The following is a 19,760-nucleotide window of genomic DNA, read 5'->3' as shown; positions in this document are numbered from 1 at the left end:
TCCAAGCCATTTCTCCCATACGATAGGCCTAAGGGCTTAGAGCTGTTGCTGGTCCTCACCTTCCCTTGACACCGCTTTCACAGCCAAACGCACTCTGCCCATCTGCGCTGCCCTTGCCTCCCAGCACTCCCAACACACGTTCTCACGCACACTCACGCTCTCACTCTCACTCCCAGCACAGACCACCTCCCAAAGTCAAAACACCCAACCGATTTCTGACATACGCTACATCTAAGGGCTTAGAGCTGTGGCTGGTCCTTAACCTTCCCTTGACACCGCTTTCACAGCCAAACACACTCTGGCCATCTACGCTGGTTTTGCCTCCCAGCACTCCCAAAACACATTCTCAGGTTGAATCTCACTATCACTGCCGGCACAGACCACTTCCCAAAGAGCAAATACCCAAGTGATTTCTGGCACACGCTACATCTAAGGGCTTAGAGCTGTTGCTGGTCTTCACCTTCCCTTGACACCGCTTTCACAGCCAAACTCACTCTCCCCATCTACCCTGGCTTTGCCTCCCAGCAATCCCAACACACATTGTCAGGCTCAATCTCACTCTCACTCACGGCACAGACCACCTCCCAAAGTGAAAATACCCAAGGCATTTCTCCCATACGATAGGCCTAAGGGCTTAGAGCTGTTGCTGGTCCTCACCTTCCCTTGACACCGCTTTCACAGCCAAACACACGCTGCCCATCTACCCTGGCTTTGCCTCCCAGCACTCCCAAAACACATTCTCAGGTTGAATCTCATTCTCACTCCCGGCACAGACCACCTCCCAAAGTGAATATACCCAAGCGATTTCTGACACACGCTACATCTAAGGGCTTAGAGCTGTTGCTGGTCTTCACCTTCCCTTGACACCGCTTTCACAGCCAAACACACTCTGGCCATCTACGCTGGTTTTGCCTCCCAGCACTCCCAAAACACATTCTCAGGTTGAATCTCACTATCACTGCCGGCACAGACCACTATCCAAAGAGCAAATACCCAAGCGATTTCTGACACACGCTACATCTAAGGCCTTAGAGCTGTTGCTGCTCCTCACCTTCCCTTGACACCGCTTTCACAGACAAACACACTCTGGCCATCTGCCTTTGCCTTCCCTCCCAGCACTCCCAACACACTCTCACTACCGGCACAGACCACCTCCCAAAATGCCACCACCAAACCGATTTCTGACACACGCTACATCTAAGGGCTTAGAGCTGTTGCTGGTCCTCACCTTCCCTTGACACCGCTTTCACAGCCAAACGCACTCTGCCCATCTGCACTGCCCTTGCCTCCCAGCACTCCCAACACACATTCTCAGGCACGCTCACGCTCTCAGTCTGACTCCCAGCACAGACCACCTCCCAAAGTGAAAATACCCAAGCCATTTCTGACACACGCTACATCTACGGGCTTAGAGCTGTGACTGGTCCTCACCTTCCCTTGACACCGCTTTCACAGACAAACGCACTCTGCCCATCTGCGCTGCCCTTGCCTCCCAGCACTCCCAACACACATTCTCAGGCTCACTATCACTCTCACTCCCGGCACATACCACCTCCCAAAGTGCAAACGTCCAAGCCATTTCTCCCCTATGATAGGCCTAAGGGCTTAGAGCTGTTGCTGGTCCTCACCTTCCCTTGACACTGCTTTCACAGACAAACACACTCTGGCCATCTGCGCTGCCCTTGCCTCACAGCACTCCCAACACACATTTTCAGGCTCACTCTCACTCTCACTCCCGGCACAGACCACCTCCCAAAGTGCAAACACCCAAGCGATTTCTGACACACGCTACATCTAAGAGCTTAGAGCTGTTGCTGGTCCTCACCTTCCCTTGACACCGCTTTCACAGCCAAGCACACTCTGGCCATCTACCCTGGCTTTGCCTCCCAGCACTCCCAACACACATTCTCAGGCTCACTCTCACTCTCACTCACGGCACAGACCACCTCCCAAAGTGAAAATACCCAAGGCATTTCTCCCATACGATAGGCCTAAGGGCTTAGAGCTGTTGCTGGTCCTCACCTTCCCTTGACACCGCTTTCACAGCCAAACACACGCTGCCCATCTACCCTGGCTTTGCCTCCCAGCACTCCCAAAACACATTCTCAGGTTGAATCTCACTATCACTGCCGGCAAAGACCACCTCCCAAAGTGAATATACCCAAGCGATTTCTGACACACGCTACATCTAAGGGCTTAGAGCTGTTGCTGGTCTTCACCTTCCCTTGACACCGCTTTCACAGCCAAACACACTCTGGCCATCTACGCTGGTTTTGCCTCCCAGCACTCCCAAAACACATTCTCAGGTTGAATCTCACTATCACTGCCGGCACAGACCACTTCCCAAAGAGCAAATACCCAAGCGATTTCTGACACACACTACATCTAAGGCCTTAGAGCTGTGGCTGGTCCTCACCTTCCCTTGACACCGCTTTCACAGCCAAACACACTCTGGCCATCTACGCTGGTTTTGCCTCCCAGCACTCCCAAAACACATTCTCAGGTTGAATCTCACTATCACTGCCGGCACAGACCACTTCCCAAAGAGCAAATACCCAAGCGATGTCTGGCACACGCTACATCTAAGGCCTTAGAGCTGTTGCTGGTCCTCACCTTCCCTTGACACCGCTTTCACAGACAGACACACTCTGGCCATCTGCCTTTGCCTTCCCTCCCAGCACTCCCAACACACTCTCACTACCGGCACAGACCACCTCCCAAAATGCCAACACCCAAGCGATTTCTGACACACGCTACATCTAAGGGCTTAGAGCTGTTGCTGGTCTTCACCTTCCCTTGACACCGCTTTCACAGCCAAACGCACTCTGCCCATCTGCGCTGCCCTTGCCTCCCAGCACTCCCAACACACATTGTCAGGCTCAATCTCACTCTCACTCACGGCACAGACCACCTCCCAAAGTGAAAATACCCAAGGCATTTCTCCCATACGATAGGCCTAAGGGCTTAGAGCTGTTGCTGGTCCTCACCTTCCCTTGACACCGCTTTCACAGCCAAACACACGCTGCCCATCTACCCTGGCTTTGCCTCCCAGCACTCCCAAAACACATTCTCAGGCACGCTCACGCTCTCACTCTGACTCCCAGCACAGACCACCTCCCAAAGTGAAAATACCCAAGCCATTTCTGACACAAGCTACATCTAAGGGCTTAGAGCTGTTGCTGGTCTTCACCTTCCCTTGACACCGCTTTCACAGCCAAACACACTCTGGCCATCTACGCTGGTTTTGCCTCCCAGCACTCCCAAAACACATTCTCAGGTTGAATCTCACTATCACTGCCGGCACAGACCACTATCCAAAGAGCAAATACCCAAGCGATTTCTGACACACGCTACATCTAAGGCCTTAGAGCTGTTGCTGCTCCTCACCTTCCCTTGACACCGCTTTCACAGACAAACACACTCTGCCCATCTGCCTTTGCCTTCCCTCCCAGCACTCCCAACACACTCTCACTACCGGCACAGACCACCTCCCAAAATGCCACCACCAAACCGATTTCTGACACACGCTACATCTAAGGGCTTAGAGCTGTTGCTGGTCCTCACCTTCCCTTGACACCGCTTTCACAGCCAAACGCACTCTGCCCATCTGCACTGCCCTTGCCTCCCAGCACTCCCAACACACATTCTCAGGCACGCTCACGCTCTCACTCTGACTCCCAGCACAGACCACCTCCCAAAGTGAAAATACCCAAGCCATTTCTGACACACGCTACATCTACGGGCTTAGAGCTGTGACTGGTCCTCACCTTCCCTTGACACCGCTTTCACAGCCAAACGCACTCTGCCCATCTGCGCTGCCCTTGCCTCCCAGCACTCCCAACACACATTCTCAGTCTCACTATCACTCTCACTCCCGGCACACACCACCTCCCAAAGTGCAAACGTCCAAGCCATTTCTCCCCTATGATAGGCCTAAGGGCTTAGAGCTGTTGCTGGTCCTCACCTTCCCTTGACACTGCTTTCACAGACAAACACACTCTGGCCATCTGCGCTGCCCTTGCCTCACAGCACTCCCAACACACATTTTCAGGCTCACTCTCACTCTCACTCCCGGCACAGACCACCTCCCAAAGTGCAAACACCCAAGCGATTTCTGACACACGCTACATCTAAGAGCTTAGAGCTGTTGCTGGTCCTCACCTTCCCTTGACACCGCTTTCACAGCCAAGCACACTCTGGCCATCTACCCTGGCTTTGCCTCCCAGCACTCCCAACACACATTCTCAGGCTCACTCTCACTCTCACTCAAGGCACAGACCACCTCCCAAAGTGAAAATACCCAAGGCATTTCTCCCATACGATAGGCCTAAGGGCTTAGAGCTGTTGCTGGTCCTCACCTTCCCTTGACACCGCTTTCACAGGCAAACACACTCTGCCCATCTACCCTGGCTTTGCCTCCCAGCACTCCCAAAACACATTCTCAGGTTGAATCTCATTCTCACTCCCGGCACAGACCACCTCCCAAAGTGAATATACCCAAGCGATTTCTGACACACGCTACATCTAAGGGCTTAGAGCTGTTGCTGGTCCTCACCTTCCCTTGACACCGCTTTCACAGCCAAACACACTCTGGCCATCTACGCTGGTTTTGCCTCCCAGCACTCCCAAAACACATTCTCAGGTTGAATCTCACTATCACTGCCGGCACAGACCACTTCCCAAAGAGCAAATACCCAAGCGATTTCTGACACACGCTACATCTAAGGCCTTAGAGCTGTTGCTGCTCCTCACCTTCCCTTGACACCGCTTTCACAGACAAACACACTCTGGCCATCTGCCTTTGCCTTCCCTCCCAGCACTCCCAACACACTCTCACTACCGGCACAGACCACCTCCCAAAATGCCACCACCAAACCGATTTCTGACACACGCTACATCTAAGGGCTTAGAGCTGTTGCTGGTCCTCACCTTCCCTTGACACCGCTTTCACAGCCAAACGCACTCTGCCCATCTGCACTGCCCTTGCCTCCCAGCACTCCCAACACACATTCTCAGGCACGCTCACGCTCTCACTCTGACTCCCAGCACAGACCACCTCCCAAAGTGAAAATACCCAAGCCATTTCTGACACACGCTACATCTACGGGCTTAGAGCTGTGACTGGTCCTCACCTTCCCTTGACACCGCTTTCACAGCCAAACGCACTCTGCCCATCTGCGCTGCCCTTGCCTCCCAGCACTCCCAACACACATTCCTAGGCTCACTATCACTCTCACTCCCGGCACACACCACCTCCCAAAGTGCAAACGTCCAAGCCATTTCTCCCCTGCGATAGGCCTAAGGGCTTAGAGCTGTTGCTGGTCCTCACCTTCCCTTGACACTGCTTTCACAGACAAACACACTCTGGCCATCTGCGCTGCCCTTGCCTCACAGCACTCCCAACACACATTTTCAGGCTCACTCTCACTCTCACTCCCGGCACAGACCACCTCCCAAAGTGCAAACAGCCAAGCGATTTCTGACACACGCTACATCTAAGAGCTTAGAGCTGTTGCTGGTCCTCACCTTCCCTTGACACCGCTTTCACAGCCAAGCACACTCTGGCCATCTACCCGGGCTTTGCCTCCCAGCACTCCCAACACACATTCTCAGGCTCACTCTCACTCTCACTCCCAGCACAGACCACCTCCCAAAGTGCAAACCTCCAAGGCATTTCTCCCATACGATAGGCCTAAGGGCTTAGAGCTGTTGCTGGTCTTCACCTTCCCTTGACACCGCTTTCACAGCCAAACACACTCTGCCCATCTACCCTGGCTTTGCCTCCCAGCACTCCCAAAACACATTCTCAGGTTGAATCTCATTCTCACTCCCGGCACAGACCACCTCCCAAAGTGAATATACCCAAGCGATTTCTGACACACGCTACATCTAAGGGCTTAGAGCTGTTGCTGGTCTTCACCTTCCCTTGACACCGCTTTCACAGCCAAACACACTCTGGCCATCTACGCTGGTTTTGCCTCCCAGCACTCCCAAAACACATTCTCAGGTTGAATCTCACTATCACTGCCGGCACAGACCACTATCCAAAGAGCAAATACCCAAGCGATTTCTGACACACGCTACATCTAAGGCCTTAGAGCTGTTGCTGCTCCTCACCTTCCCTTGACACCGCTTTCACAGACAAACACACTCTGGCCATCTGCCTTTGCCTTCCCTCCCAGCACTCCCAACACACTCTCACTACCGGCACAGACCACCTCCCAAAATGCCACCACCAAACCGATTTCTGACACACGCTACATCTAAGGGCTTAGAGCTGTTGCTGGTCCTCACCTTCCCTTGACACCGCTTTCACAGCCAAACACACTCTGGCCATCTACGCTGGTTTTGCCTCCCAGCACTCCCAAAACACATTCTCAGGTTGAATCTCACTATCACTGCCGGCACAGACCACTTCCCAAAGAGCAAATACCCAAGTGATTTCTGGCACACGCTACATCTAAGGGCTTAGAGCTGTTGCTGGTCTTCACCTTCCCTTGACACCGCTTTCACAGCCAAACTCACTCTCCCCATCTACCCTGGCTTTGCCTCCCAGCAATCCCAACACACATTGTCAGGCTCAATCTCACTCTCACTCACGGCACAGACCACCTCCCAAAGTGAAAATACCCAAGGCATTTCTCCCATACGATAGGCCTAAGGGCTTAGAGCTGTTGCTGGTCCTCACCTTCCCTTGACACCGCTTTCACAGCCAAACACACGCTGCCCATCTACCCTGGCTTTGCCTCCCAGCACTCCCAAAACACATTCTCAGGTTGAATCTCATTCTCACTCCCGGCACAGACCACCTCCCAAAGTGAATATACCCAAGCGATTTCTGACACACGCTACATCTAAGGGCTTAGAGCTGTTGCTGGTCTTCACCTTCCCTTGACACCGCTTTCACAGCCAAACACACTCTGGCCATCTACGCTGGTTTTGCCTCCCAGCACTCCCAAAACACATTCTCAGGTTGAATCTCACTATCACTGCCGGCACAGACCACTATCCAAAGAGCAAATACCCAAGCGATTTCTGACACACGCTACATCTAAGGCCTTAGAGCTGTTGCTGCTCCTCACCTTCCCTTGACACCGCTTTCACAGACAAACACACTCTGGCCATCTGCCTTTGCCTTCCCTCCCAGCACTCCCAACACACTCTCACTACCGGCACAGACCACCTCCCAAAATGCCACCACCAAACCGATTTCTGACACACGCTACATCTAAGGGCTTAGAGCTGTTGCTGGTCCTCACCTTCCCTTGACACCGCTTTCACAGCCAAACGCACTCTGCCCATCTGCACTGCCCTTGCCTCCCAGCACTCCCAACACACATTCTCAGGCACGCTCACGCTCTCAGTCTGACTCCCAGCACAGACCACCTCCCAAAGTGAAAATACCCAAGCCATTTCTGACACACGCTACATCTACGGGCTTAGAGCTGTGACTGGTCCTCACCTTCCCTTGACACCGCTTTCACAGACAAACGCACTCTGCCCATCTGCGCTGCCCTTGCCTCCCAGCACTCCCAACACACATTCTCAGGCTCACTATCACTCTCACTCCCGGCACATACCACCTCCCAAAGTGCAAACGTCCAAGCCATTTCTCCCCTATGATAGGCCTAAGGGCTTAGAGCTGTTGCTGGTCCTCACCTTCCCTTGACACTGCTTTCACAGACAAACACACTCTGGCCATCTGCGCTGCCCTTGCCTCACAGCACTCCCAACACACATTTTCAGGCTCACTCTCACTCTCACTCCCGGCACAGACCACCTCCCAAAGTGCAAACACCCAAGCGATTTCTGACACACGCTACATCTAAGAGCTTAGAGCTGTTGCTGGTCCTCACCTTCCCTTGACACCGCTTTCACAGCCAAGCACACTCTGGCCATCTACCCTGGCTTTGCCTCCCAGCACTCCCAACACACATTCTCAGGCTCACTCTCACTCTCACTCACGGCACAGACCACCTCCCAAAGTGAAAATACCCAAGGCATTTCTCCCATACGATAGGCCTAAGGGCTTAGAGCTGTTGCTGGTCCTCACCTTCCCTTGACACCGCTTTCACAGCCAAACACACGCTGCCCATCTACCCTGGCTTTGCCTCCCAGCACTCCCAAAACACATTCTCAGGTTGAATCTCACTATCACTGCCGGCAAAGACCACCTCCCAAAGTGAATATACCCAAGCGATTTCTGACACACGCTACATCTAAGGGCTTAGAGCTGTTGCTGGTCTTCACCTTCCCTTGACACCGCTTTCACAGCCAAACACACTCTGGCCATCTACGCTGGTTTTGCCTCCCAGCACTCCCAAAACACATTCTCAGGTTGAATCTCACTATCACTGCCGGCACAGACCACTTCCCAAAGAGCAAATACCCAAGCGATTTCTGACACACACTACATCTAAGGCCTTAGAGCTGTGGCTGGTCCTCACCTTCCCTTGACACCGCTTTCACAGCCAAACACACTCTGGCCATCTACGCTGGTTTTGCCTCCCAGCACTCCCAAAACACATTCTCAGGTTGAATCTCACTATCACTGCCGGCACAGACCACTTCCCAAAGAGCAAATACCCAAGCGATGTCTGGCACACGCTACATCTAAGGCCTTAGAGCTGTTGCTGGTCCTCACCTTCCCTTGACACCGCTTTCACAGACAGACACACTCTGGCCATCTGCCTTTGCCTTCCCTCCCAGCACTCCCAACACACTCTCACTACCGGCACAGACCACCTCCCAAAATGCCAACACCCAAGCGATTTCTGACACACGCTACATCTAAGGGCTTAGAGCTGTTGCTGGTCTTCACCTTCCCTTGACACCGCTTTCACAGCCAAACGCACTCTGCCCATCTGCGCTGCCCTTGCCTCCCAGCACTCCCAACACACATTGTCAGGCTCAATCTCACTCTCACTCACGGCACAGACCACCTCCCAAAGTGAAAATACCCAAGGCATTTCTCCCATACGATAGGCCTAAGGGCTTAGAGCTGTTGCTGGTCCTCACCTTCCCTTGACACCGCTTTCACAGCCAAACACACGCTGCCCATCTACCCTGGCTTTGCCTCCCAGCACTCCCAAAACACATTCTCAGGCACGCTCACGCTCTCACTCTGACTCCCAGCACAGACCACCTCCCAAAGTGAAAATACCCAAGCCATTTCTGACACAAGCTACATCTAAGGGCTTAGAGCTGTTGCTGGTCTTCACCTTCCCTTGACACCGCTTTCACAGCCAAACACACTCTGGCCATCTACGCTGGTTTTGCCTCCCAGCACTCCCAAAACACATTCTCAGGTTGAATCTCACTATCACTGCCGGCACAGACCACTATCCAAAGAGCAAATACCCAAGCGATTTCTGACACACGCTACATCTAAGGCCTTAGAGCTGTTGCTGCTCCTCACCTTCCCTTGACACCGCTTTCACAGACAAACACACTCTGCCCATCTGCCTTTGCCTTCCCTCCCAGCACTCCCAACACACTCTCACTACCGGCACAGACCACCTCCCAAAATGCCACCACCAAACCGATTTCTGACACACGCTACATCTAAGGGCTTAGAGCTGTTGCTGGTCCTCACCTTCCCTTGACACCGCTTTCACAGCCAAACGCACTCTGCCCATCTGCACTGCCCTTGCCTCCCAGCACTCCCAACACACATTCTCAGGCACGCTCACGCTCTCACTCTGACTCCCAGCACAGACCACCTCCCAAAGTGAAAATACCCAAGCCATTTCTGACACACGCTACATCTACGGGCTTAGAGCTGTGACTGGTCCTCACCTTCCCTTGACACCGCTTTCACAGCCAAACGCACTCTGCCCATCTGCGCTGCCCTTGCCTCCCAGCACTCCCAACACACATTCTCAGTCTCACTATCACTCTCACTCCCGGCACACACCACCTCCCAAAGTGCAAACGTCCAAGCCATTTCTCCCCTATGATAGGCCTAAGGGCTTAGAGCTGTTGCTGGTCCTCACCTTCCCTTGACACTGCTTTCACAGACAAACACACTCTGGCCATCTGCGCTGCCCTTGCCTCACAGCACTCCCAACACACATTTTCAGGCTCACTCTCACTCTCACTCCCGGCACAGACCACCTCCCAAAGTGCAAACACCCAAGCGATTTCTGACACACGCTACATCTAAGAGCTTAGAGCTGTTGCTGGTCCTCACCTTCCCTTGACACCGCTTTCACAGCCAAGCACACTCTGGCCATCTACCCTGGCTTTGCCTCCCAGCACTCCCAACACACATTCTCAGGCTCACTCTCACTCTCACTCAAGGCACAGACCACCTCCCAAAGTGAAAATACCCAAGGCATTTCTCCCATACGATAGGCCTAAGGGCTTAGAGCTGTTGCTGGTCCTCACCTTCCCTTGACACCGCTTTCACAGGCAAACACACTCTGCCCATCTACCCTGGCTTTGCCTCCCAGCACTCCCAAAACACATTCTCAGGTTGAATCTCATTCTCACTCCCGGCACAGACCACCTCCCAAAGTGAATATACCCAAGCGATTTCTGACACACGCTACATCTAAGGGCTTAGAGCTGTTGCTGGTCCTCACCTTCCCTTGACACCGCTTTCACAGCCAAACACACTCTGGCCATCTACGCTGGTTTTGCCTCCCAGCACTCCCAAAACACATTCTCAGGTTGAATCTCACTATCACTGCCGGCACAGACCACTTCCCAAAGAGCAAATACCCAAGCGATTTCTGACACACGCTACATCTAAGGCCTTAGAGCTGTTGCTGCTCCTCACCTTCCCTTGACACCGCTTTCACAGACAAACACACTCTGGCCATCTGCCTTTGCCTTCCCTCCCAGCACTCCCAACACACTCTCACTACCGGCACAGACCACCTCCCAAAATGCCACCACCAAACCGATTTCTGACACACGCTACATCTAAGGGCTTAGAGCTGTTGCTGGTCCTCACCTTCCCTTGACACCGCTTTCACAGCCAAACGCACTCTGCCCATCTGCACTGCCCTTGCCTCCCAGCACTCCCAACACACATTCTCAGGCACGCTCACGCTCTCACTCTGACTCCCAGCACAGACCACCTCCCAAAGTGAAAATACCCAAGCCATTTCTGACACACGCTACATCTACGGGCTTAGAGCTGTGACTGGTCCTCACCTTCCCTTGACACCGCTTTCACAGCCAAACGCACTCTGCCCATCTGCGCTGCCCTTGCCTCCCAGCACTCCCAACACACATTCCTAGGCTCACTATCACTCTCACTCCCGGCACACACCACCTCCCAAAGTGCAAACGTCCAAGCCATTTCTCCCCTGCGATAGGCCTAAGGGCTTAGAGCTGTTGCTGGTCCTCACCTTCCCTTGACACTGCTTTCACAGACAAACACACTCTGGCCATCTGCGCTGCCCTTGCCTCACAGCACTCCCAACACACATTTTCAGGCTCACTCTCACTCTCACTCCCGGCACAGACCACCTCCCAAAGTGCAAACAGCCAAGCGATTTCTGACACACGCTACATCTAAGAGCTTAGAGCTGTTGCTGGTCCTCACCTTCCCTTGACACCGCTTTCACAGCCAAGCACACTCTGGCCATCTACCCGGGCTTTGCCTCCCAGCACTCCCAACACACATTCTCAGGCTCACTCTCACTCTCACTCCCAGCACAGACCACCTCCCAAAGTGCAAACCTCCAAGGCATTTCTCCCATACGATAGGCCTAAGGGCTTAGAGCTGTTGCTGGTCTTCACCTTCCCTTGACACCGCTTTCACAGCCAAACACACTCTGCCCATCTACCCTGGCTTTGCCTCCCAGCACTCCCAAAACACATTCTCAGGTTGAATCTCATTCTCACTCCCGGCACAGACCACCTCCCAAAGTGAATATACCCAAGCGATTTCTGACACACGCTACATCTAAGGGCTTAGAGCTGTTGCTGGTCTTCACCTTCCCTTGACACCGCTTTCACAGCCAAACACACTCTGGCCATCTACGCTGGTTTTGCCTCCCAGCACTCCCAAAACACATTCTCAGGTTGAATCTCACTATCACTGCCGGCACAGACCACTATCCAAAGAGCAAATACCCAAGCGATTTCTGACACACGCTACATCTAAGGCCTTAGAGCTGTTGCTGCTCCTCACCTTCCCTTGACACCGCTTTCACAGACAAACACACTCTGGCCATCTGCCTTTGCCTTCCCTCCCAGCACTCCCAACACACTCTCACTACCGGCACAGACCACCTCCCAAAATGCCACCACCAAACCGATTTCTGACACACGCTACATCTAAGGGCTTAGAGCTGTTGCTGGTCCTCACCTTCCCTTGACACCGCTTTCACAGCCAAACGCACTCTGCCCATCTGCACTGCCCTTGCCTCCCAGCACTCCCAACACACATTCTCAGGCACGCTCACGCTCTCACTCTGACTCCCAGCACAGACCACCTCCCAAAGTGAAAATACCCAAGCCATTTCTGACACACGCTACATCTACGGGCTTAGAGCTGTGACTGGTCCTCACCTTCCCTTGACACCGCTTTCACAGCCAAACGCACTCTGCCCATCTGCGCTGCCCTTGCCTCCCAGCACTCCCAACACACATTCTCAGGCTCACTATCACTCTCACTCCCGGCACATACCACCTCCCAAAGTGCAAACGTCCAAGCCATTTCTCCCCTATGATAGGCCTAAGGGCTTAGAGCTGTTGCTGGTCCTCACCTTCCCTTGACACTGCTTTCACAGACAAACACACTCTGGCCATCTGCGCTGCCCTTGCCTCACAGCACTCCCAACACACATTTTCAGGCTCACTCTCACTCTCACTCCCGGCACAGACCACCTCCCAAAGTGCAAACACCCAAGCGATTTCTGACACACGCTACATCTAAGAGCTTAGAGCTGTTGCTGGTCCTCACCTTCCCTTGACACCGCTTTCACAGCCAAGCACACTCTGGCCATCTACCCTGGCTTTGCCTCCCAGCACTCCCAACACACATTCTCAGGCTCACTCTCACTCTCACTCACGGCACAGACCACCTCCCAAAGTGAAAATACCCAAGGCATTTCTCCCATACGATAGGCCTAAGGGCTTAGAGCTGTTGCTGGTCCTCACCTTCCCTTGACACCGCTTTCACAGCCAAACACACGCTGCCCATCTACCCTGGCTTTGCCTCCCAGCACTCCCAAAACACATTCTCAGGTTGAATCTCACTATCACTGCCGGCAAAGACCACCTCCCAAAGTGAATATACCCAAGCGATTTCTGACACACGCTACATCTAAGGGCTTAGAGCTGTTGCTGGTCTTCACCTTCCCTTGACACCGCTTTCACAGCCAAACACACTCTGGCCATCTACGCTGGTTTTGCCTCCCAGCACTCCCAAAACACATTCTCAGGTTGAATCTCACTCTCACTCCCAGCACAGACCACCTCCCAAAGTGCAAACGTCCAAGCCATTTCTGACACACACTACATCTAAGGCCTTAGAGCTGTGGCTGGTCCTCACCTTCCCTTGACACCGCTTTCACAGCCAAACACACTCTGGCCATCTACGCTGGTTTTGCCTCCCAGCACTCCCAAAACACATTCTCAGGTTGAATCTCACTATCACTGCCGGCACAGACCACTTCCCAAAGAGCAAATACCCAAGCGATGTCTGGCACACGCTACATCTAAGGCCTTAGAGCTGTTGCTGGTCCTCACCTTCCCTTGACAACGCTTTCACAGACAAACACACTCTGGCCATCTGCCTTTGCCTTCCCTCCCAGCACTCCCAACACACTCTCACTACCGGCACAGACCACCTCCCAAAATGCCAACACCCAAGCGATTTCTGACAGACGCTACATCTAAGGGCTTAGAGCTGTTGCTGGTCTTCACCTTCCCTTGACACCGCTTTCACAGCCAAACGCACTCTGCCCATCTGCGCTGCCCTTGCCTCCCAGCACTCCCAACACACATTGTCAGGCTCAATCTCACTCTCACTCACGGCACAGACCACCTCCCAAAGTGAAAATACCCAAGGCATTTCTACCATACGATAGGCCTAAGGGCTTAGAGCTGTTGCTGGTCCTCACCTTCCCTTGACACCGCTTTCACAGCCAAACACACGCTGCCCATCTACCCTGGCTTTGCCTCCCAGCACTCCCAAAACACATTCTCAGGTTGAATCTCATTCTCACTCCCGGCACAGACCACCTCCCAAAGTGAATATACCCAAGCGATTTCTGACACAAGCTACATCTAAGGGCTTAGAGCTGTTGCTGGTCTTCACCTTCCCTTGACACCGCTTTCACAGCCAAACACACTCTGGCCATCTACGCTGGTTTTGCCTCCCAGCACTCCCAAAACACATTCTCAGGTTGAATCTCACTATCACTGCCGGCACAGACCACTATCCAAAGAGCAAATACCCAAGTGATTTCTGACACACGCTACATCTAAGGCCTTAGAGCTGTTGCTGCTCCTCACCTTCCCTTGACACCGCTTTCACAGACAAACACACTCTGGCCATCTGCCTTTGCCTTCCCTCCCAGCACTCCCAACACACTCTCACTACCGGCACAGACCACCTCCCAAAATGCCACCACCAAACCGATTTCTGACACACGCTACATCTAAGGGCTTAGAGCAGTTGCTGGTCCTCACCTTCCCTTGACACCGCTTTCACAGCCAAACGCACTCTGCCCATCTGCACTGCCCTTGCCTCCCAGCACTCCCAACACACATTCTCAGGCACGCTCACGCTCTCACTCTGACTCCCAGCACAGACCACCTCCCAAAGTGAAAATACCCAAGCCATTTCTGACACACGCTACATCTACGGGCTTAGAGCTGTGACTGGTCCTCACCTTCCCTTGACACCGCTTTCACAGCCAAACGCACTCTGCCCATCTGCGCTGCCCTTGCCTCCCAGCACTCCCAACACACATTCTCAGTCTCACTATCACTCTCACTCCCGGCACACACCACCTCCCAAAGTGCAAACGTCCAAGCCATTTCTCCCCTATGATAGGCCTAAGGGCTTAGAGCTGTTGCTGGTCCTCACCTTCCCTTGACACTGCTTTCACAGACAAACACACTCTGGCCATCTGCGCTGCCCTTGCCTCACAGCACTCCCAACACACATTTTCAGGCTCACTCTCACTCTCACTCCCGGCACAGACCACCTCCCAAAGTGCAAACACCCAAGCGATTTCTGACACACGCTACATCTAAGAGCTTAGAGCTGTTGCTGGTCCTCACCTTCCCTTGACACCGCTTTCACAGCCAAGCACACTCTGGCCATCTACCCTGGCTTTGCCTCCCAGCACTCCCAACACACATTCTCAGGCTCACTCTCACTCTCACTCACGGCACAGACCACCTCCCAAAGTGAAAATACCCAAGGCATTTCTCCCATACGATAGGCCTAAGGGCTTAGAGCTGTTGCTGGTCCTCACCTTCCCTTGACACCGCTTTCACAGCCAAACACACGCTGCCCATCTACCCTGGCTTTGCCTCCCAGCACTCCCAAAACACATTCTCAGGTTGAATCTCACTATCACTGCCGGCAAAGACCACCTCCCAAAGTGAATATACCCAAGCGATTTCTGACACACGCTACATCTAAGGGCTTAGAGCTGTTGCTGGTCTTCACCTTCCCTTGACACCGCTTTCACAGCCAAACACACTCTGGCCATCTACGCTGGTTTTGCCTCCCAGCACTCCCAAAACACATTCTCAGGTTGAATCTCACTATCACTGCCGGCACAGACCACTATCCAAAGAGCAAATACCCAAGTGATTTCTGACACACGCTACATCTAAGGCCTTAGAGCTGTTGCTGCTCCTCACCTTCCCTTGACACCGCTTTCACAGACAAACACACTCTGGCCATCTGCCTTTGCCTTCCCTCCCAGCACTCCCAACACACTCTCACTACCGGCACAGACCACCTCCCAAAATGCCACCACCAAACCGATTTCTGACACACGCTACATCTAAGGGCTTAGAGCAGTTGCTGGTCCTCACCTTCCCTTGACACCGCTTTCACAGCCAAACGCACTCTGCCCATCTGCACTGCCCTTGCCTCCCAGCACTCCCAACACACATTCTCAGGCACGCTCACGCTCTCACTCTGACTCCCAGCACAGACCACCTCCCAAAGTGAAAATACCCAAGCCATTTCTGACACACGCTACATCTACGGGCTTAGAGCTGTGACTGGTCCTCACCTTCCCTTGACACCGCTTTCACAGCCAAACGCACTCTGCCCATCTGCGCTGCCCTTGCCTCCCAGCACTCCCAACACACATTCTCAGGCTCACTATCACTCTCACTCCCGGCACATACCACCTCCCAAAGTGCAAACGTCCAAGCCATTTCTCCCCTATGATAGGCCTAAGGGCTTAGAGCTGTTGCTGGTCCTCACCTTCCCTTGACACTGCTTTCACAGACAAACACACTCTGGCCATCTGCGCTGCCCTTGCCTCACAGCACTCCCAACACACATTTTCAGGCTCACTCTCACTCTCACTCCCGGCACAGACCACCTCCCAAAGTGCAAACACCCAAGCGATTTCTGACACACGCTACATCTAAGAGCTTAGAGCTGTTGCTGGTCCTCACCTTCCCTTGACACCGCTTTCACAGCCAAGCACACTCTGGCCATCTACCCTGGCTTTGCCTCCCAGCACTCCCAACACACATTCTCAGGCTCACTCTCACTCTCACTCACGGCACAGACCACCTCCCAAAGTGAAAATACCCAAGGCATTTCTACCATACGATAGGCCTAAGGGCTTAGAGCTGTTGCTGGTCCTCACCTTCCCTTGACACCGCTTTCACAGCCAAACACACGCTGCCCATCTACCCTGGCTTTGCCTCCCAGCACTCCCAAAACACATTCTCAGGTTGAATCTCACTATCACTGCCGGCAAAGACCACCTCCCAAAGTGAATATACCCAAGCGATTTCTGACACACGCTACATCTAAGGGCTTAGAGCTGTTGCTGGTCTTCACCTTCCCTTGACACCGCTTTCACAGCCAAACACACTCTGGCCATCTACGCTGGTTTTGCCTCCCAGCACTCCCAAAACACATTCTCAGGTTGAATCTCACTATCACTGCCGGCACAGACCACTTCCCAAAGAGCAAATACCCAAGCGATTTCTGACACACACTACATCTAAGGCCTTAGAGCTGTGGCTGGTCCTCACCTTCCCTTGACACCGCTTTCACAGCCAAACACACTCTGGCCATCTACGCTGGTTTTGCCTCCCAGCACTCCCAAAACACATTCTCAGGTTGAATCTCACTATCACTGCCGGCACAGACCACTTCCCAAAGAGCAAATACCCAAGCGATGTCTGGCACACGCTACATCTAAGGCCTTAGAGCTGTTGCTGGTCCTCACCTTCCCTTGACAACGCTTTCACAGACAAACACACTCTGGCCATCTGCCTTTGCCTTCCCTCCCAGCACTCCCAACACACTCTCACTACCGGCACAGACCACCTCCCAAAATGCCAACACCCAAGCAATTTCTGACAGACGCTACATCTAAGGGCTTAGAGCTGTTGCTGGTCTTCACCTTCCCTTGACACCGCTTTCACAGCCAAACGCACTCTGCCCATCTGCGCTGCCCTTGCCTCCCAGCACTCCCAACACACATTGTCAGGCTCAATCTCACTCTCACTCACGGCACAGACCACCTCCCAAAGTGAAAATACCCAAGGCATTTCTACCATACGATAGGCCTAAGGGCTTAGAGCTGTTGCTGGTCCTCACCTTCCCTTGACACCGCTTTCACAGCCAAACACACGCTGCCCATCTACCCTGGCTTTGCCTCCCAGCACTCCCAAAACACATTCTCAGGTTGAATCTCATTCTCACTCCCGGCACAGACCACCTCCCAAAGTGAATATACCCAAGCGATTTCTGACACAAGCTACATCTAAGGGCTTAGAGCTGTTGCTGGTCTTCACCTTCCCTTGACACCGCTTTCACAGCCAAACACACTCTGGCCATCTACGCTGGTTTTGCCTCCCAGCACTCCCAAAACACATTCTCAGGTTGAATCTCACTATCACTGCCGGCACAGACCACTATCCAAAGAGCAAATACCCAAGTGATTTCTGACACACGCTACATCTAAGGCCTTAGAGCTGTTGCTGCTCCTCACCTTCCCTTGACACCGCTTTCACAGACAAACACACTCTGGCCATCTGCCTTTGCCTTCCCTCCCAGCACTCCCAACACACTCTCACTACCGGCACAGACCACCTCCCAAAATGCCACCACCAAACCGATTTCTGACACACGCTACATCTAAGGGCTTAGAGCAGTTGCTGGTCCTCACCTTCCCTTGACACCGCTTTCACAGCCAAACGCACTCTGCCCATCTGCACTGCCCTTGCCTCCCAGCACTCCCAACACACATTCTCAGGCACGCTCACGCTCTCACTCTGACTCCCAGCACAGACCACCTCCCAAAGTGAAAATACCCAAGCCATTTCTGACACACGCTACATCTACGGGCTTAGAGCTGTGACTGGTCCTCACCTTCCCTTGACACCGCTTTCACAGCCAAACGCACTCTGCCCATCTGCGCTGCCCTTGCCTCCCAGCACTCCCAACACACATTCTCAGTCTCACTATCACTCTCACTCCCGGCACACACCACCTCCCAAAGTGCAAACGTCCAAGCCATTTCTCCCCTATGATAGGCCTAAGGGCTTAGAGCTGTTGCTGGTCCTCACCTTCCCTTGACACTGCTTTCACAGACAAACACACTCTGGCCATCTGCGCTGCCCTTGCCTCACAGCACTCCCAACACACATTTTCAGGCTCACTCTCACTCTCACTCCCGGCACAGACCACCTCCCAAAGTGCAAACACCCAAGCGATTTCTGACACACGCTACATCTAAGAGCTTAGAGCTGTTGCTGGTCCTCACCTTCCCTTGACACCGCTTTCACAGCCAAGCACACTCTGGCCATCTACCCTGGCTTTGCCTCCCAGCACTCCCAACACACATTCTCAGGCTCACTCTCACTCTCACTCACGGCACAGACCACCTCCCAAAGTGAAAATACCCAAGGCATTTCTCCCATACGATAGGCCTAAGGGCTTAGAGCTGTTGCTGGTCCTCACCTTCCCTTGACACCGCTTTCACAGCCAAACACACGCTGCCCATCTACCCTGGCTTTGCCTCCCAGCACTCCCAAAACACATTCTCAGGTTGAATCTCACTATCACTGCCGGCAAAGACCACCTCCCAAAGTGAATATACCCAAGCGATTTCTGACACACGCTACATCTAAGGGCTTAGAGCTGTTGCTGGTCTTCACCTTCCCTTGACACCGCTTTCACAGCCAAACACACTCTGGCCATCTACGCTGGTTTTGCCTCCCAGCACTCCCAAAACACATTCTCAGGTTGAATCTCACTATCACTGCCGGCACAGACCACTTCCCAAAGAGCAAATACCCAAGCGATTTCTGACACACACTACATCTAAGGCCTTAGAGCTGTGGCTGGTCCTCACCTTCCCTTGACACCGCTTTCACAGCCAAACACACTCTGGCCATCTACGCTGGTTTTGCCTCCCAGCACTCCCAAAACACATTCTCAGGTTGAATCTCACTATCACTGCCGGCACAGACCACTTCCCAAAGAGCAAATACCCAAGCGATGTCTGGCACACGCTACATCTAAGGCCTTAGAGCTGTTGCTGGTCCTCACCTTCCCTTGACAACGCTTTCACAGA

Source organism: Pelecanus crispus, chromosome 18 (assembly GCF_030463565.1).
Source record: "Pelecanus crispus isolate bPelCri1 chromosome 18, bPelCri1.pri, whole genome shotgun sequence".
NCBI classification, from domain to species: domain Eukaryota; kingdom Metazoa; phylum Chordata; class Aves; order Pelecaniformes; family Pelecanidae; genus Pelecanus; species Pelecanus crispus.
The sequence above is the reverse complement of the archived record's forward strand: the minus strand, read 5'-3'. Positions refer to the sequence as shown.